Genomic DNA, 21,480 nt, shown 5'->3' on the forward strand with positions numbered 1-21,480 from the left:
AGTCGCTCCAGTCTTTCAACATATGACAGTCCCGCCATTCCGGGAATTAACCTAGTAAACCTACGCTGCACGCCCTCAATAGCAACTTATGAATGTATGAATCGGTGCTGGAGTTACTTTATCTGTTAGAGACCTGTGAAGTCTAACATCATTAGAGCATAACACATAGTGCTGGAGTTACTCAGCGGGTCAGGCAGCATCTCTGGAGGACATGGATAGGTGACACTTTGGGTCTGGACTCTTCATTTTGGTTCTGAGTAATGCAAGCACAGAACTTTAGGCTCCGGTGGTGATTGAACAAAACATTTATGTTCATAAGTTCATTAGTTCTAGAAGCAGAATTAGGCCATTCAACCCATCAAATCTACTCTGCCATTCAATCATGGCTGATCTATCTTTTCCTCTCAACCCCATTCTCCTGCCTTCTCCCCATAACCCCTGACACCCGTACTAATCAAGAATTTGTTCATCTCTGCCTTAAAAATATCCATTGACTTGGCCTCCACAGCAGTCTGTGGCAATGAATTCCATAGATTCACCACCCTCTGACTAAAGAAGTTCCATCTCATCTCCTTGCTAAAGGTACGTCCTTTTATTCTGATACTGTGCCCTCTGGTCCTAGACTCTCCCACTAGTGGAAACATCCTCTCCACATCCACTCCATCCAGGCATTATGTGTATACTTTTGGCTCACAAGGAGCCAGAAATTGAGTAGACACCAGGAATTACAGATGCTGGAATCTTACGTAGAACAAAAAGTGCTGGAATAACTCGGCAGGTCAGGCAGCATCTCTGGAGAACATGGATAGGTGATGTTTCAGATCGGGACCCTTCTTCAGATTGGTTGTGGTAGTGTGTCGAAAGCTGTAAGAGAGGTGGGGGAAGGCAAAGTTGATGTTTAGGGGACCCTTCAAAATACCAACCTGAAACGTCACCTATCCATGTCGCTCCAGAGATGCTGCCTGACCGGCTGAGTTCCTCCAGAACTTGGTGTCCTACAGAAAATGGGTAAGACAGGTATATCTGTCTTTCAGAAGCAAGCCAAATTAACATCCACCATGTTTCTGGTTGTGACGGAACTGCCCACAGTTTGGCTGGTTTTGGGATGAGGGTGGGAAAACATTACATGCAGCCCCCATTGCAACCGACTTTCGCAAATGCGCTGTCAAAAGCTTGGTTTGGGAACAGCTCCATCCAAGACCACACAAGAAATTGCAGCAAATTGTGGACGCAGCCCAGCCATCACACAAACCAACCTCCCTTCCACTGACTCCACCTACACCTCACGCTGCCTCGGCAAGGCCAGCAGCCCAGACCATCACACAAACCAACCTCCCTTCCACTGACTCCACCTACACCTCACGCTGCCTCGGCAAGGCCAGCAGCCCAGACCATCACACAAACCAACCTCCCTTCCACTGACTCCACCTACACCTCACGCTGCCTCGGCAAGGCCAGCAGCACAATCAAGGACCAGTCGCACCCCGGCCACTCCCTCTTCTCCCCTCTCCCATCGGGCAAGAGGTACAGAAGTGTGAAAACGCACACCTCCAGATTCAGGGAGAGTTTCTTCCCAGCTGTTATCAGGCAACTGAGCCATCCTACCACAACCAGAGAGCAGTGCTGAACTACTATCTACCTCATTGGAGACCCTCGGACTATCTTTGATCGGACTTTACTGGCTTTACCTTGCAATAAACGTCATTCCCTTATCATGTATCTGTACACTGTCAATTGCAATCAAGTATTGTCTTTCTGCTGACTGGTTAGCACGCAACAAAGGCTTGTCACTGTACCTCGGCATACGTGACAATAAACTAAACTATTAAACCAGCAAAAATGCAGCACAATGGTTGTATCAGTTTTCATTTGCTCCTGTCTGAACGATAAAAGTTTATTATAATAGTGGTGAATGCTAAACTTTGCAGATGCATTTCGTAATAGATTCTCATGCATGCATCCACAATGTAAAATATGTAAGAAGTTTGTGTGGAAATGGCAACAAAGTGCATAGTAATCTCTATCTCTATAAGTAATCCATATACTTTATTGTGATAAAGTAAAGAAACAATCAAAGGGCTCGGGTAGTGTCCACATGGAGTTATGAAAGGGAAATCCTCTTAGAAACATAGAAAATAGGTGCAGGAGGAGGCCATTTGGCCCTTCGAGCCAGCACTGCCATTCATTGTGATCATGGCTGATCATCCACAATTAGTAACCCGTGCCTGCCATCTCCCCATATCCCTTGATTCCACTAGCCCCTAGAACTCTATCTAACTCTCTTTTAAATTCATCCATTGAATTGGCCTCCACTGCCCTCTGTGGCAGAGAATTCCACAAATTCACAACTCTCTGGGTGAAAAAGTTTCATCTCACCTCAGTTTTAAATGGTCTCCCCTTTATTCTTCGACTGTGGCCCGTGGTTCTGGACTCCCCCAACATTGGGAACATTTTTCCTGCATCTAGCTTGTCCAGTCCTTTTTTAATTTTATACGTCTCTATAAGATCCCCTCTCATCCTTCTAAACTCCAGTGAATACAAGCCCAGTCTTTCCAATCTTTCCTCATAGGACAGTCCCGCCATCCCGGGGATTAACCTCATGAACCTACGCTGCACTGCCTCAATAAGCAAGGATGTCCTTCCTCAAATTAGGAGACCAAAACTGCACACAATACTTTAACAAATAGGTCAACAATAGTTTAACAATAGGTTTTTAGTTTACAGGTACGAGGATAGGGGGAAATCAATGGACATTCAGAAAGTCCTCAATCAAGTCATAAGGTCATAAGGAATAGTAGAATTAGGCCATTCGGCCCATCACGTCTACTCCGCCATTCAATCATGGCTGGCCTGTCTCTCCCTCCTAACCCCATTCTCCTGCCTTCTCCCCATAACCTCTCACACCCGCACTAATCAATCAGTGCCCCAGCAGAGGTTATGACACCAAAGGGTGTGATGTTAGGACTTGGTTATTTACAGCTTGCATCAATGACTTGAATGAAGCACCTAATTGTAAGGTTTGTAAGTGTGTTTTTTCAAAGTTTTCATTGGGCGGAAACAGGTCCCTCGAGTCCGTGCCGACCAGCGACCCTTGCGAGCTCAACACTAACTATTCTTGTTCAGTAATCAATGAAACTTGCACATTTGAGTTTAGTTGGATTTACATTTATATCAGATTTATATCAAGTTAATTAACCCATGAACCTGCACGTCTTTGGAGTGTGGGAGGAAACCGGAGCACCCGGAGAAAACCCACGCAGGTCGCGGGGAGGGTGGCACGGTGGTAGAGTTGCTGCCTTACAGCGAATGCAGCGCCGGAGACCCAGGTTCGATCCCGACTACGGGCACCGTCTGTACGGAGTTTGTACGTTCTCCCCGTGACCTGCGTGGGTTTTCTCCGAGATCTTCGGTTTCCTCCCACACTCCAAAGACGTGCAGGCATGTAGGTTAATTGGCTGGGCAAATGTAAAAATTGTCCCTGGTGTGTGTAGGATAGTGTTAGTGTGCGGGGATCGCTGGGCGGCGTGGACCCGGTGGGCCGAAGGGCCTGTTTCTGCGCTGTGTCTCTAAATCTAAAAAATCTAAAAATCTAAAAAATCTAAATAGGCAAACTCCGTACAGACAAGCCACCCGTGGTCAGAATCGAACCTTGGCGCTCTGCTCCTGGAAGGCAGCAACTCTACCGCTGCGTCACCGTGCTGCACTGATGCGCCGATTTACAGCACTAATGCTGATGTAAAAGATGAGGTCCAATCTCAGCGAATGGTAACATAGGCATTTATTTCAGCTACTAAGGACTATATTATTAATTACATGCATGTACCATATTGGTATAAACAGAAAGGAGAAATTGCACATGGTGTGGAGATGTGTTTAGTGATGGAGGTCCTTTGCCATTATTGCAGTTTGTTGCCTTTCACATGTCGGTGGTTTGGAAAGTTCAGAGTTGCCTTGTTGTGGTACTGACGAGGCACTTCCTCTAATATTAAAAAAAATCAATATATTTATTACCATGATTGTACAGTAAACCCTCGCTATTAATCGACCATGGGTGGGGACGAGGGGAGCTGGTTCATAAGTTCCTAAGTGATAGGAGCAAAATTAGGCCATTCGGCCCATCACGTCTACTCCGCCATTCAATCATGGCTGATCTATCTCTCTCTTTCCTAACCCCATTCTCCTGCCTTCTCCCCGTAACCCCTGTGACACCCGTGCTAATCAAGAAACACAAAATGTTGGAGCAACTCAGCGGGACGGGCAGCATCTCTGGAGAGAAGGAATGGGTGACGAAGACCCAAAACGTCACCCAATCCTTCTCTCCAGAGAAATCCCTTTACAGTATGTATAAGAAAATAACTGCAGATGCTGGTACAAATCGAAGGTATTTATTCACAAAATGCTGGAGTAACTCAGCAGGTCAGGCAGCATCTCGGGAGAGAAGGAATGGGTCACAAAGTGCTAGAGTAACTCAGCAGGTCGGGCAGCATCTCGGGAGAGAAGGAATGGGTGATGTTTCGGGTCGAGACCCTTCTTCAGACTGATCAGTCTGAAGAAGGGTCCTCGACCCGAAATGTCACCCATTCCTTCTCTCCCGAGATGCTGCCTGAGTTGCTGAGTTACTCCAGCATTTTGTGAATAAATACCTTTACAGTATGTCTTGTCTATAAATCAGTTCCAACATTGACTCCATTTACACCTCGCGTTGCCCCGGCAAGGCCAGCAGCAAAATCAAGGACCAGTCGCATCCTGGCCACTCCCTCTTCTCCCATCAGGCAACTGGAATAAAAGTGTGAAAATGCACACCTCCAGATTCAGGGGCAGTTTCTTCCCAGCTGTTATCAGGCAACTGAACCATCCCACCACAACTAGAGAGCTGTGCTAAACTACTATCTACCACTTTGATGAGCCTCGGACTATCCTGATCGGACTTTGCTGGCATTACCTTGCACTGAACGTTATTCCCTTATCATGCATCCGTACACTGTGAACGGCTCGATTGTAATCATGTATTGCCTTTCTGCTGACTGGATAGAAGGTGACAAAAGCTTTTCGCTGTACCTTTTCACACTTCTATTCCAGTTGCTTGATGGGAGAGGGGAGAAGAGGGAGTGGCCGGGGTGCGACGTGTCCTTGATTTTGCTGCTGGCCTTGCCGAGGCAGCGTGAGGTGTAGATGGAGTCAATGTTGGAACTGATTTATAGACAAGACGTAAAAGGATTTCTCTGCAGAGAAGATTGGGTGAAGTTTCGGGTCTTCGTCACCCACTCCTTCTCTCCAGAGATGCTGTCTGTCCCGCTGAGTTATTCCAACATTATGCGTTTCTTGATTAGTACGGGTGTCCGGGGTCATGGGGAGAAGGCAGGCGAATAGGGTTAGGAGGGAGAGATAGATCAGCCATAACTAAACTGTAACTGATATCAACTGTGAGGGCAGCCATCTTGGAACTATCTCCTGACACAGAGTTAAAGTATCCAACTCAGTCTGTGCATCGAGAATTCCTCACTCCGAAGATAGGAAGCAGTTTGTTGGACCCAAACAGAGGATGCCTGGAAAAGCTTTCTTTAAAAAGAGAAAAATTATTGTATTATAGAAACATAGAAACTTAGAAAATAGGAGCAGGAGCAGGCCATTCGGCCCTTCGAGCCAGCAGCGCCATTCAATGTGATCATGGCTGATCATCCTCAAACAGTACTCTGTGCCTGCCTTCTCTCCATACCCCTTGATTCCACCAGCCCCTAGAGTTCTATCTAACTCTCTCTTAAATCCATCCAGTGATTTGGCCTCCACTGCCCTCTGTGGCAGAGAATTCCACAAATTCACAACTCTCTGGGTGAAAAAGTTCCTTCCCACCTCAGTTTTAAATGGCCTCCCCTTTATTCTTAGACTGTGTTCGGGACTCCCCCAACATTGGGAACATTTTTCCTGCATCTAGCTTGTCCAGTCCTTTTATAATTTTATACGTTTCTATAAGATCCCCTCTCATCCTTCTAAACTCCAGTGAATGCAAGCCTATTATGAATTTGTGAATTTATGCAGAAAAAGACCTTTTCACTTACCTATGTGCTGTATAGTGCTTGTTAATGATTGGCTGCTTCCTCTGTCTTCCATCCCCGTGATCTCCCAGGTACAGGTCTGTGTAAATATTTATTTTTCCTTCCCCCTCTCCACCAAGTGGCCCACCTGGATTCACACCCATTCCTTCCCCTTGCCCCTCCCTCCCCGTCCCGTAACACATTTTTTCTTTCCTGCAGGAAAAATGTTCCCGATGTTGGGGGGGAGTCCAGATCCAGGGGCCACGGTTTAAGAATAAGGGGTAGGCCATTTAGAACGGAGATGAGGAAGAACGTTTTCACCCAGAGAGTTGTAAATCTGTGGAATTCTCTGCCTCAGAAGGCAGTGGAGGCCAATTCACTGGATGCAGTTAGATAGAGCTCTGAGGGCTAAAGGAATCAAGGGATATGGGGAAAAAGCAGGAATGGGGTACTGATTGTGGATGATCAGCCATGATCATATTGAATAACGGTGCTGGCTCGAAGGGCCGAATGGCCCACTCCTGCACCTATTTTCTATGTTTCCATGTTTCTATGTTTCCATGTTTCTATGTTTCCTCTGGCTTCACAAATTGTTCCTCTTCTGGCCTTTAGACTTTAGAGGTACAGCGCGGAAACAGGCCCTTCAGCCCACCGAGTCCGCGTCGACCAGCAACCACCCGTACACTAGCATGACTCCACACATACACTGGGGACTATTTACAGTTTACAGAAGCCAATTAACCTACAAGCCTGCACGTCTTTGGAGTGTGGGAGGAAAGTAAAGCACCTGGTGAAAACCCGCGTGGTCACAGGGGGACAACGTGGGAACTCTGTACAGACAGCACCCGTAGTCAGGATCGAACCCGGGTCTCTGGCGCTGTAGGGCAGCAACTCTGCCGCTGCGCCACCGTGCCGCCCTGCACCTGATCTACGCGCCACGCTTCACATGTAAACTTCTCCACCTCGTATCACACTAGTCTTTCACTATGGGCACCAAGGTACTCATTCTGATTAAAACTACTGATTTGAAAATGCTCTTTCTGACACAAACCGTCCGATCTGTGTGTATCTCCAGTATTTAGGTCTCTATGTTTACTAGGATTGCAATTTATCCCCCTAACTTGAGCTATGATCAAACCGCTGGAGGAACTCAGTTCACACCGTTCACACTAGCTAGTTCTGTGTTATTCCACTTTCTCACCCACTCCCAATTTTGTTTCCTTAACAAACAGCTTTTTTATTCTATTAAACACAAATGCAAGAGGAATAAACAAAATGAAGACTGCCATTGACAGTTTACAAACAACAGACAGTTTGTCAGATTTAAATGTTGTCGACTTTATCTGCAATATACTCGACCCCCCGCCCCCTCCCCCCGGGGCGACCAGCGTTGACGGAAGGCCTCCAGTCCCCATGGACACCGCGAGCTCCCTCTCCAGGGATACGCGGGCACGGACGCAGTCCCGAAAGTGGGGCAGGCAATCGACTCTTCCCATCCACTCCCTACACACTGGGGGCAATTTACCGAGGCCCAATCAACCTACGAACCCGCACGTCTTTGGGATGTGGGAGGAAACCGGAGCACCCGGAGTGAACCCATGCGGCGCAGCGGTAGAGTTGCTGCCTTACGGCGCTCGCAGCGCCGGAGACACGGGTTCGATCCCGACTGCGGGCGCTGTCTGTACGGAGTTCGTACGTTCTCCCCCGTGACCCGCGCGGGTTTTCTCCGAGATCTTCGGTTTCCTCCCACACTCCAAAGACGTATAGGTTTGTAGGTTAATTGGCTGGGTGTATGTGTAAATCGTTCCTCGTGTGTGTGTGTGTGTGTGTGTGTGTGTGTGTGTGTGTGTGTGTGTGTGTGTGTGTGTATGTGTGTGTGTGTATGTGTGTGTGTGTGTGTGTGTGTGTGTGTGTGTGTGTGTGTGTGCGTGTGCATGTGTGTGTAGGACAGTGTTAATGTGCGGGGATCGTTGGTCGGCGCGGACCCGGTGGGCCGAAGGGCCTGTTTCCGCGCTGTATCTCTAAACTAAACTAAATTAAACTAAACTAAACTAAACTAAACTAAACTAAACTAAACCCAGCACTCCACAGTTTAGAAAGCTAATAACCTACCTTTTGGGTCTCATCGGTACAACCATCCAGATCCTTATTACTCCAATTAATTCGCTTTTCTAAGTCTGGTCTCCCTCCTGTCAAGGGTGAAGTCCATTTCCCGTCAGACCCAAATGAGTACCGCTCGACATTGAGTAAAGGCGACTTGTGTTCCTGTAGGACTTCCGATGCATCACCGCTCCCACTGGCAATTCTCTGCATTTTCCTGAAAGATCATCAACGTAGGTGGCAATTACAGAAAAACATTGCAATTCAATCGTTCAACTAATGACTCTAAAACCTGCGACAATTCCTCTGCTGGGCACCGGAGGAAGAATTAACAGACATGGAACATAGGGCAGTACAGATGTACACAGTGTGCTGGAGTAACTCAGCGGGTCAGGCAGCATCTCTGGGGAACATGGACAGGTGACGTTTCACAGAGTGCTGGAGTAACTCAGCGGGTCAGGCAGCATCTCTGGAATTTAGTTTCGAGATACAGCACAGAAACGGGCCCTTCGGCCCACCGAGTCCACGCCAACTAGCGATCCCCCGTATACTAGCACTATCCTACATGCTCTTATGATAACTTAGATTTATTTAGATTTAGAGATACAGCACAGAAACAGGCCCTTCGGCCCACCGGGTCCGCGCCGCCCAGCGATCCCCGCACATTAACACTATCCTACACACACTAGGGACAATTTTTTACATTTCACCCAGTCAATTAACCTACATACCTGCACGTCTTTGGAGTATGGGAGGAAACCGGAGCACCCGGCGAAAACCCACACAGGTCACGGGGGGAACGTACAAACTCCGTACAGACAACACCCGTAGTCAGGATCGTGCCTGGGTCTCGCGCTGTGAGGCAGCAACTCTACCGCTGCGCCACCGTGCCGCTTTAAATCGGTGATGTTTCAAGTTGGACCCATTCATCCCTTCAGGATGAAACCCTATTAGCTCTCTACGTCGGCCATTCCATGTTCGAAGAAGGCTTCTGATCTGAAACGTCACCTATTCACGACTTTATATGAAGAAAGACTGGATAGACTAGGCTTGTACTTGCTGGAATTTAGAAGACTGAGGAGGGATCTTATAGAAACATATAAAATTCTTAAGGGGTTGGAGAGGCTAGATGCGGGAAGATTGTTCCCGATGTTGAGGAAGTCCAGAACCAGGGGTCACAGCTTAAGGATAAGGGGGAAGTCTTTTAGGACCGAGATGAGAAAACATTTCTTCACACACAGAGTGGTGAGTCTGTGGAATTCTCTGCCACAGAAGGTAGTTGAGGCCAGTTCATTGGCTATATTTAAGAGGGAGTTAGATGTGGCCCTTGTGGCTAAAGGGATCAGGGGGTATGCAGAGAAGGCAGGTACAGGTTACTAAGCTGGATGATCAGCCATGATCATATTGAATGGCGGTGCAGGCTCGAAGGGCCGAATGGCCTACTCCTGCACCTATTTTTCTATGTTTCTATGTTTCTATTCCTTCTCTCCAGTGATGCTGCCCGACCCGCTGAGTTACTCCAGCACTTTGTGTCTATCTTTGGTGCAAATCCAGCATCTGCAGTTCCTCCCCATGCATAGCACAGTACAGCACAGGAACAGGCCCTATGGCCACAAGGTCTGTGCTGAGCATGATGCCAACATGATGCCTGTTGCAAGGAGGCGTTCTTGAACCCGGTGATCACGGTTTTCGTTCTCCTGAAATAAGGTAGGGATGAAATGAGACGATAGCCGGGGTAGTGTTGGCCTTCGAAGATGCTGGCTGTGTCTTTGAGGCAGCGCCTCCTGTAGATCCCTTCATTGACATGGAGTCAAAGAGTGATACAGCCTGGGAACAGGCCCGTCAGCCCAACTTGCCCACACCGACCTACCTGACCAACATGACCCACCTACACTGGTCTTGCATTTGGCCCATATCCCTCGAAAACCTGTCCTATCCATGAACCTGTCTAAATGTTTCTTAAGCGTTGTGATAGTCCCTGCCTCAACCACCTCCCCATACACCCACCACCCGTTGCATGAAAAAGTTACACCCTCAGGTTCCTCAGAAGGCAGTGGAGGCCAATTCTCTGAATGCATTCAAGAGAGAGCTAGATAAAGCTCTTAAGGATAGCGGCGTCAGGGGGTATGGGGAGAAGGCAGGAACGGGGTACTGATTGAGAGTGATCAGCCATAATCGCATTGAATGGCGGTGCTGGCTCGAAGGGCTGAATGGCCTACTCCTGCAGCTATTGTCTATTGTCTATTGTCTATTGTCTAAATCTTTCCCCCATCATTTTAAACCTATGACCTCTGGATCTTGATTTCCCTACTTTGGCCAAAAGACCATGCATCTAGCCGATCTATTCCTCTCATGATTTTATACACCTCTATAAGATCACCCCTCATCCTCCTGCGCTCCAAGGAGTAGAGTCCCAGCCTGCTCAACCTCTCCCTTTAGCTCAGGCCCTCGAGTCCTGGCACCATCCTCGTGAATCTTCTCTCCACCCTTTAGCAGCTTGACAACATCTTTCCTACGACAAGGCTGTGCATTCACCCTGTCAATTCCCTTTATGAGTTTATACGCCTCCATAAGACCATTAGCAGAATTAGGCCATTCGGCCCATCAGGTCACTGTGATCAAAATTGTAACATGGTTCCCGGACCAAAAGTTCTGTTTTGAAAACTGAAAAACCCACCCCTTCCCGCCTAGTTCTGGGGAAGAGTTCCCAACCCCAAACGTTTGTTGGCTTTCTCTTTCCGCAGGTGCTGACTTGACTGTCTGCGTTCTTCCACCTCTTTTCTGTTTCAGTCTCTGAGATCTAGTGATGTGACTGCTCACCTGTCGCTGAAGGCCGTGCCATGTAGTGAGGCTGGATTGCGAGGCTGGCTTCTCACATTGTGCCTCAGTTCTTCTTCCGGTTCCTCAAAACCTTTCCTGACTTCATCAATATTGATTTGTTCTGTAGAAACAACGAGTCAACAAAATCGTATTTGTATGAAGTTCCGGTTGGGGCGGCTCGGTGGCGTAGCAGTAGAGTTGCTGCCTCACAGCGCCAGAGACCCGGGTTCCATCCTGACTACAGGTGCTGTCAATAGACAATAGGTGCAGGAGGAGGCCATTCGGCCCTTCGAGCCAGCACCGTCATTCAATGTGATCATGGCTGATCATTCTCAATCAGTACCCCGTTCCTGCCTTCTCCCCATACCCCCTGACTCCGCTATCCTTAAGAGCTCTATCTAGCTCTCTCTTGAATGCATTCAGAGAATTGGCCTCCACTGCCTTCTGAGGCAGAGAATTCCACAGATTCACAACTCTCTGACTGAAAAAGGTTTTTCCTCATCTCCGTTCTAAATGGCCTACCCCTTATTCTTAAACTGTGGGCCCCTGGTTCTGGATTCCCCCAACATTGGGAACATGTTTCCTGCCTCTAACGTGTCCAACCCCTTAATAATCTTATACGTTTCGATAAGACCTGCGTGGGTTTTCTCCGGGATCTCCGGTTCCATCCCACACTCCAAACACTTACAGGTTTGTGGGTTAATTGGCTTTGGTAAAATTGTAAATTGTCCCTAGTGTGTGTGTGTGTGTAGGATGGTATTAGTGTGCGGGGATCGCTGGTCGGCGCGGACATGGTGCAGGGCCGAAGGGCCTGTTTCCGTGCTGTCCCTCTGAACTAAACTAAACATGAATGAATGAACGTTTATTGCCACACGTGACAGGCCAAATAGAATTAGTGCATAGGGCGATCCTGGTCAGGGTGGACCAGGTGGCCTGAACTGAAGTTAGGAACAGGGGACGTACAACGAGATCTGGGTGTCCTAGTGCATCAGTCACTGAAAGGAAGCGAAGCATGCAGGTACAGCAGGCAGTGAAGAAAGCCAATGGAATGTTGGCCTTCATAACAAGAGGAGTTGAGTATCGGAGCAAAGAGGTCCTTCTGCAGTTGTACCGGGCCCTGGTGAGACCGCACCTGGAGTACTTTGTGCAGTTTTGGTCTCCAAATTTGAGGAAGGATATTCTTGCTATTGAGGGCGTGCAGCGTAGGTTTACTAGGTTAATTCCCGGAATGGCGGGACTATCATATGTTGAAAGATTGGAGCGACTCGGCTTGTATACACTGGAATTTAGAACGATGAGAGGGGATCTTATCGAAACGTATACGATTATTAAGGGGTTGGACACGTTAGAGGCAGGAAACATGTTCCCAATGTTTGGGGGAGTCCAGAACAAGGGGCCACAGTTTAAGAATAAGGGTTTGGCCATTTAGAACTGAGATGAGGAAAAACCTTTTCAGTCAGAGAGTTGTGAATCTGTGGAATTCTCTGCCTCAGAAGGCAGTGGAGGCCAATTCTCTGAATGCATTCAAGAGAGAGCTGGATAGAGCTCTTAAGGATAGCGGAGTCAGGGGGTATGGGGAGAAGGCAGGAACGGGGTACTGATTGAGAATGATCAGCCATGATCACATTGAATGGCGGTGCTGGCTCGAAGGGCCGAATGGCCTCCTCCTGGACCTATTGTCTATTGTCTATTGAAGGGCCTGTTTCCGTGCTGTACCTCTGAACTAAACTAAACATGAATGAATGAATGCTTTATTGCCACACGTGACAGGTCACATAGGATCAGTGCATGGGGCGATCCTGGTCAGGGTGGACCAGGTGGCCTGAAGGGCCAAGTCCTCTCTCCCACGCTGTGTCCCTAAACTCCAAGCTTTAATAAACCTAAACCTAAAACCTAAACCCTCAGAGTAGAAATCACTCTGCGCACCCTGGACATTTCGGACCGCTGCGCGTCTGCAAGGGTTCATTACCAGCGGAAGGGTTGGTGATGCGGAGAGACGCCAGTGGGAGGTTGAGCCGCTCGGAGTCCTCCTTCTCCTCCTCCTCCTCCACGTCGCTTCTTTGGCCTTGGGGCCGAGGTGTGCGGTGGTTCAGCCGGGGGCCTGGGTGCCCTCCCTCCCCCTCAGCACGGGCGTCACTGGCATCCCACTCCCTGACGCCAGTCGAAAGCAGCCAGCCTTCGCCCGTCTGTGCCGCTGCCGCCGCCGCCGCCGCCGTGCGTTGGAGCCGCGGGCTGGCCGTCGAGCGTTCCCCCAGCTCCCGGCCGGGGGCCTGGTTTTCCTCCGCGAGCAGCGCCGCCATCTTGGGCAGGATACCGGCCGCCATCTTGGGCAGCTCCGCCATCTTGGGCAACCTCCTGGCCGCCATCTTGGGCAGGCTCCCGGCCGGGCCCTCCTCCTCCCGCCTCGCCGCCGCCGCCTCCTCCTCCCGCGCAAACCCCTCCTTCGCGCCTCCGTCCGCCACTCCCCGCGAGGGCCGGCCGGGCCTGCCCCCGTTTGGCGCGGGCTTGCCCTGTCTGCGGCTTTCGTCCCTCAGCTCCTCGACCAGCTGGAAAAGCATCAGGTTCTTCGTGTGCACCACCGCGTACTTCGCCCTCGCGCAGCGGACCTGGCACTGGGCCTTTTCCAGCTCGCCCGCCAGGAACGCCTTGTCCTCCGCCGCTCGGTGCAGGCCGCGGCCGAGCTGCTCGACCTCCGCCCGCAGCGCGTTTGCCTGGACGGCCCCCGCGGCCTCCTTGTTCTTCTCGATCCGCAGGACCGTCTCCTTGGCGCCGATGACGGCGAGCAGGTCCTCCCGCTCCTCCGCCATCTTCCCCACCTCTCCCCGCGCCCTTTCCCTCTCGACGTGGAGCTGCTCCCTCTCGGCCTGCAGCGCTTGGTTTCGAGCCTGGAGGTCTTCGTGCTTGCTGAGCAACGCTTTGAAGTCGTCCGCGTACATCTTCTCCCTCTCCCCCATCTCTTCCAGCTGGCCCTGAAGTGCCCTCCTTTCCTTTTCCAACTGACAGATCCTGCGTTCCTGTTCAGTTTCCTCCTGCAGGTTCAAAAATGTTTAAAAAAAGAAGTCGTTACTTTGCTGGATGTTCTTGCGCATCATCACACAGAGAGTGGTGAGTCTGTGGGATTCTCTGCCACAGAAGGTAGTTGAGGCCAGTTCATTGGCTATATTTAAGAGGGAGTTAGATGTGGCCCTTGTGGCTAAAGGGATCGGGGGTATGGAGAGAAGGCAGGTAAGGGATACTGAGTTGGATGATCAGCCATGATCATATTGAATGGCGGTGCAGGCTCGAAGGGCCGAATGGCCTACTCCTGCACCTATTTTCTATGTCTATGTTTTTATCTCAGAACATCAGGGCAAAGACTAGTAACATTTGTGGAAGACTGGGCTATAGACAATAGGTGCAGGAGTCGGCCATGCGGCCCTTCGAACCTGCACCACCGTTCAATGTGATCATGGCTGATCATTCACGATCAGTACCCCGTTCCTGCCTTCTCCCCATACCCCCTGACTCCGCTATCCTTAAGAGCTCTATCTAGCTCTCTCTTGAATGCATTCAGAGAATTGGCCTCCACTGCCTTCTGAGGCAGAGAATTCCGCAGATTTACAACTCTGACTGAAAAAGTTTTTCCTCGTCTCTGTTCTAAATGGCCTACCCCTTATTCTTAAACTGTGGCTATAGTTTATTCTTAAACTATAGGGAGAGGTTGAGCAGGCTAGGACTCTATTTCTCAGAGCACAGGAGGAGGACGAGGTCTAACAGAGGTGCACAAGATCACGCACAAATCCTATGAAATCCTTCCCCCCTCACCTTAAATCTATACCCTCTGAGTGTCTTGCCCAGAGTAGGGGAGTCGAGAACCAGAGGACATGGATTTAAGGTGAGGGGGGAAAGATTTAATGGGAACCTGAGGGGTAATGTTCTGACACAAATGGGTGGAAGATGTATGGAACGAACTGCTGGAGGAGGTAGTTGAGGCTGGTAGTACAGCAATGTTTAAGAAACATTTGGACAGGCACATGGATGGGACAGGTTTGGACGGATAACAAACGCAGGCAGGTGGGACTAGTGTAGATGGGACAAGTTGGCTGATGTGGGCAAGTTGGGCCGAAGGGCCTGTTTCCACACTGTATCACTCTATGATTCCATGACATTGGTGAGGCCACATTTAGTGTTCAGTTTTGGTCGCCCTGTTATAGGAAAGTTGTTGTTGTTGTTAAGCTGGAAAGGGTGCAGAGAGGATTTACAAGGATGTCGCCAGGACTCGTGGTTCTGAACCATAGGGAGAGGTATCTCTAAAGAATGGGGGTCATTCGAGGGAGGGATATTTTTGATGGAGCGTAATAATGGATAGGACAGGTTTGGAGGGATATGGGCCAAGCGCAGGCAGGTGGGCCTAGTGTAGATGGGGCATGTTGGCCGGTGTGAGCAAGTTGGGCAGAAGGGCCTGTTTCCACACTGTGTCACTCTTTGACTCAGACCCTATGACTGCCAAGGTACAAATGTAACACAACTCTGTCTAATAGTCAATAAGAGAACGCAGTGTCGGTACAAATACGGCACCTTTAATAGCTGTGGATTTTCTGGAGTATTGGGAGGCTGTTCCAATGGCCTGAATTCAAAGCTGTCATCATCCAAATTAATCCTATTGAATAGCTCATTGATTTCAGATTGAACCTGCAGCAAAGATTTTTTAATGGAGAAATGTTTTTTTTATAATCACTTACTGTGCATAGATAGACACTTAGACAATAGGTGCAGGAGGAGGCCATTCAGCCCATCGAGCCAGCACCGCCATTCAATGTGATCATGGCTGATCATCCACAATCAGTACCCAGTTCCTGCCTTCTCCCCATACCCCCCCTGACTCTGCTATCCTTAAGAGCTCTATCTAGCTCTCTCTTGAATGCATTCAGAGAATTGGCCTCCACTGCCTTCTGAGGCAGAGAATTCCAAAAATTCACAACTCTCTCGGTGAAAACATTTTTCCTCATCTCAGTCCTAAATGGCCTACCCCTTATTCTCAAACTGTGGCCCCTGGTTCTGAACTCCCACAACATCGGGAACACTGCTTTCAATAGACAATAGGTGCAGGAGTAGGCCATTCGGCCCTTCGAGACAGCACCACCATTCAATGTGATCATGGCTGATCATTCTCAATCAGTACCCCGTTCCTACCTTCTCCCCATACCCCCTGACTCCGCTATCCTTAAGATTTCTATCTAACTCTCTCTTGAATGCATTCAGAGAATTAGCCTCCACTGCCTTCTGAGGCAGAGAATTCCACAGATTTACAACTCTCTGAATGAAAAGGTTTTTCCTTATCTCCATTCTAAATGGCCTACCCCTTATTCTTAAACTGTCGTCCCTGGTTCTGGACTCCCCCAACATTGGGAACATGTTTCCTGCCTCTTACGTGTCCAACCCCTTAATAATCTTATATGTTTTGATAAGATCTCCTCTCATCCTTCTAAATTCCAATGTATACAAGCCTAGTCACTCCAGTCTTTGAACATATGACAGTCCCACCATTCCTGGAATTAACCTAGTAAACCTACGCTGCACGCCCTCAATAGCAAGAATATCCTTCCTCAAATTTGGAGACCAAAACTGAACACAGTACTCCAGGTGCGGTCTCACTAGGGCCCTGTACAACTGCAGGAGGACCTCTTTGCTCCTATACTCAACTCCTCTTGTTATGAAGGCCAACATTCCATTGGCTTTCTTCACTGCCTGCTGTACCTGCATGCTTCCTTTCAGTGACTGATGCACTAGGACACCGAGATCTCGTTGTGCGTCCCCTTTTCCTAACTTGATACCATTCAGATAATAATGTGCCTTCCTATTCTTACCACCAAAGTAGATAACCTCACACTTATCCACATTAAACTGCATCTGCCATGCATCCGCCCACTCACACAACCTGTCCAAGTCACCCTCATAGCATCTTCCTCACAGTTCACACTGCCACCCAGCTTTGTATCATCTGCAAATTTGCTAATGGTACTTTTAATCCCTTCATCCAAGTCATTAATGTATATTGTAAATAGCTGCGGTCCCAGCACCGTGCCTTGCGGTACCCCACTAGTTACTGCCTGCCATTCTGAAAGGGACCCATTTATCCCCACTCTTTGATTTCGGTCTGCCAACCAATTTTCTATCCATGTCAGTACCCTACCCCCCAATACCATGTGCTCTAATTTTGCCCAAATATCAAATAGTTCCATGAATTTACACAGTAGACGGACTTAGCAGCCATTGGCCAAGCTGCAGATGCTGGTTTAAACTGTCCCTAGTTTGTGTAGGATAATGTTAATATATGCGGGGATCGTTGGTCGGTGCGGACTCGGTGGGCCACAAGGCCTGTTTTCACCCTGTATCTCTAAACTAAACTAAAGATGCCAAAACTGAGAACTACAAATGCTAGTTTATACCAAAGATAGACACAAAATGCTGGAGTAACCGGTTGCGGGAGGGAGGGAGTGCATGGCCTCAACGGTTGGAGTGGGCCGCTGGAGGCCCTGCAGCAGCCTCGGGCTCGGCTGGACCAGGCGCCGCTCCAAGAGGCCTACACGCGGCCTACAGCGATGGAGCAGCGGTGGGGGACACCACGACCCACCCTGCAACGCCGCCATGGCAACCAGCCTTTGGTTATGGCAGCAGGCACATGGATATGCAGGAAATGGAGGGCTATAGAGTAGATTGGGGGAGATATCTTGACATAATTGTGGGCTGAAGGGCCTGTTCTAGTGCTGTTCCTGAACTGTTCTACGTTCTATATGTTTGTCAGATTCACAGAAAAATTATGCTTAATGTTCTTTAAAGCTTTTATTTACTTGCTCCTAAGCAAGTTCATAAATGATAGGAGCAGAATTAGGCCATTCGGCCCATCAAGTCTACTCCGCCATTCAATCATGGCTGATCTATCTCTCCCTCTCAACCCCATTCGCCTGCCTTCTCCCCGTGACCCCTGACACCCGCACGAATCAAGAATCTATCAATCATATCAGATGCTGGTTATAAAATGCTGGAGTAACGCAGCGGGTCAGGCCGCATCTCTGAGGAACATGGATAGGTGGCGTTATGGGTCCAGACCCTTCATCAGATTCTCGGTCGGGAACTGGGCCTGGAATCCAGGTGAGTTGGCGGCCCCAGCCTGCTGGTGGCCGGGGGAGAGATGGTGGAGTCATTGCTCACGGTCAGGTGAGGGTTGGTGGTACCTGACACCCGTACCTGACACCCGTACCTGACACCTGGAACCTGACACCCGTAACCTGACACCCGTAACCTGACACCCGTAACCTGACACCCGTAACCTGACACCCGTACCTGACACCCGTACCTGACACCCGTACCTGACACCTGTAACCTGACACCCGCACCTGTAACCTGACACCCGTACCGGACACCTGTAACCTGACACCCGCACCTGACACCTGTAACCTGACACCCGTACCTGACACCTGTACCGTGACACCTGTAACCTGTAACCCAGTGAAAGCAAGCTGATCTTATTCCTGTGGGTAGGGAGGAACTGCAGATGCCGGTTTACACCGAAGGTAGACACAAAATGCTGGAGTAACTCAGCGAGACAGGCAGCATCTCTGGAGAGAAGGAGTGGGTGACGTTTCGGGTCGCTACCCTTCTTCAGACTTTTGTTCCTACTGCTTCTAGGGGTGGGACTGCTCACCGAGCTGGCGTTCTGTAGCGTCTGCCGACGTAGACATTCGAACGATTCCATCTGCTGCTGCATTGCCTGAAGAGAGTTAAAGCAAATCATGAGAGGAATAGATCGGGTAGATAGATGCCCAGAGTGGGGGAATCGAGGACCAGAGGACATAGGTTCAAGGTGAAGGGGAAAAGATTTAAGAGGAATCCGAGGGGTGACTTTTTCACACAAAGGGTGGTGGGTGTATGGAACGAGCTGCCAGAGGTGGTAGATACAAGGTCCTAAGGTCATGTGATAGGAGTAGAATTAGGCCGTTTGGCCCATCAAGTCCACTTCGCTATTCAATCATGGCCGATCTATCTCTCCCTCCTAACCCCTTCCTCCTCACCACTCCTAACCACTTCCTCCACTCCCTCCTCACCACTCCTAAGTTGAGTCTGGGACTATCCCAACGTTTAAGAAGCAGTTAGACAGGTACACTCTTGCCCAGAGTAGGTTAATCGAGGACCAGAGGACAAAGGTTGAAGGTGAAGGGGAAAAGATTTAATAGGAATCTGAGGGGTAACGTTTTCACACAGAGGGTGGTGGGTGTATGGAATGAGCTGCCAGAGGAGGTAGTTGAGGCTGGGACTATCCCATCGTTTAAGAAGCAGTTAGACAGGTACATGGACAGGACAGGCTTGGAGAGATATGGACCAAGCGCAGGCTGGAGGGACGAGTGTAGATGGGACATGTTGGCCGGTGTGGGCGAGTTGGGCCAAAGGGCCTGTTTCCACACTGTTTCACTCCATGACCCGCTGATTTACTCCAGCATCTTGTGTCTAAGATTTAGTAGGAACCGAGGGGACAACTTTTGGACACAGAAGGCAGTGGTTATATGGAACAAGCTGCCAGTGGAAGTAGTTAGTGCAGATATTATAACATTGAACATTTAAAAGACATTTGGGGAAGTACATGGATTGGAAAGGTTTAGAGGGTTATAGACAGCCTGGGACCAGCAAATGGAACAAGCTTGGACGGGTCACCTTGGTCAGTATGGACAGGTCGGATAGGTCTTCTTCCATGTAGTATGACTTTATTACTCCATGAATCAAAAGAGATATTCATGGGGAAGACGATTGGAGAGATGAGAAGGGATTATCATATTATTCAGTTGGGGTTGGTGAAAAGTGAATGGAGTGACTTTAGACACTATCGTTACAGAGTGGAAACAGCCTAGGGTTGCCAACTGTCCCGTATTAGCCGGGGCACCCCGTATTTTGGGCTAAATTAGTTTGTCTCTTTCGGGACCGCCCTTGTCCCATATTAGGCCCGGGGGGGACGCTGTAGGCTCGGACGCTGCAGGCCCGGACGCTGTAGGCCCGGAGGCTGTAGGCCTGGACAGCATAAGACCGGACAGCGTTGGGACCGGACGCTGTAGGCCCGGACGCTGTAGGTCCGGACAGCATAGGACCGGACAGCGTAGGTCCGGACAGCGTAGGTCCGGACAGCGTAGGCCCGGACAGCGTAGGCCCGGACAGCGTAGGCCCGGACAGCGTAGGCCCGGACAGCGTAGGCCCGGACAGCGTAGGCCCGGATAATGTAGGCCTGGAGGCCCAGGTGCCGCCTAACGGAGGTTGCGTAGCAACCCGCCTCCCGGCCCGGGCGGCCGCCATTGGTGGAGCACGTGGCCGCTGGCTGCGTGGGGTCACGTGGGGCGCGGGGCGGTGACGTCACCTTGTCCCTTATTTGGGAGTGAGATAGTTGGCAACCCTAAAACAGCCCCACCAGGTCCATGCCGACCAGCCCATACTCTAGCACTATCCCAAACATTAGGGACAACATATTTCACAGAAGCCAATTAACCTACAAACCTGTACGTCTTTGGAGTGTGGCTGTGCATTCAGAGGGGGGTAAGGTTCAAATTATAACTTACTTTTAAAGCTGTCTCTGGATTAAACTGCATTCCTGTGATTTCAGAGGGATCTTCTGTAATATAATAGGAAATAAATAGATCACCAGTAAGTGGAATATATTTAACTTGAGCTGGTACAAATGATAAACACAAAATGCTGGAGTAACTCAGTGGGACAGGCAGCACCTCTGGATAGAAGGAATGGGTGGCATTTCATATCGAGACCATTCTTCAGACTGAGAGTCCAAGGTGAAATTCATTTTACCATTGTGTTCATTAACTCCTGATAACAATTAAGCATTCTACACAGTGAATTGGCCTCCACTGCCTTCTGTGGCAGAGAATTCCACAAATTCACAACTCTCTGGGTGAAAATGTTTTTTCTCACCTCAGTTTTAAATGGCCTCCCCTTTATTCTTAGACTGTGGCCCCCTGGTTCTGTACTCCCCCAACATTGGGAACATTTTTCCTGCATCTAGCTTGTCCAGTTCTTTTATAATTTTATACGTAGTAGAAAGACTGGAGCGGCTAGGCTTGTATACACCGGAATTTAGAAGGATGAGAGGGGATCTTATCGAACATATAAGATTATTAAGGGGTTGGACACGTTAGAGGCAGGAAACATGCTCCCAATGTTGGGGGAGTCCAGAACCAGGGGCCACAGTTTAAGAATAAGGGGTAGGCCATTTAGAACGGAGATGAGGAAAAACTTTTTCATTCAGAGAGTTGTAAATCTCTGGAATTCTCTGCCTCAGAAGGCAGTGGAGGCCAATTCTCTGAATGCATTCAAGAAAGAGCTAGATAGAGCTCTTAAGGATAGCGGAGTCAGGGGGTATGGGGAGAAGGCAGGAACGGGGTACTGATTGAGAATGATCAGCCGTGATCACATTGAATGGTGGTGCTGTCTCGAAGGGCCGAATGGCCTACTCCCGCACCTATTGTCTATTGTCTATATAACAAAGATGCTGGTT

Source organism: Rhinoraja longicauda, chromosome 3, assembly GCF_053455715.1.
Source record: "Rhinoraja longicauda isolate Sanriku21f chromosome 3, sRhiLon1.1, whole genome shotgun sequence".
Classification (NCBI taxonomy): domain Eukaryota; kingdom Metazoa; phylum Chordata; class Chondrichthyes; order Rajiformes; family Arhynchobatidae; genus Rhinoraja; species Rhinoraja longicauda.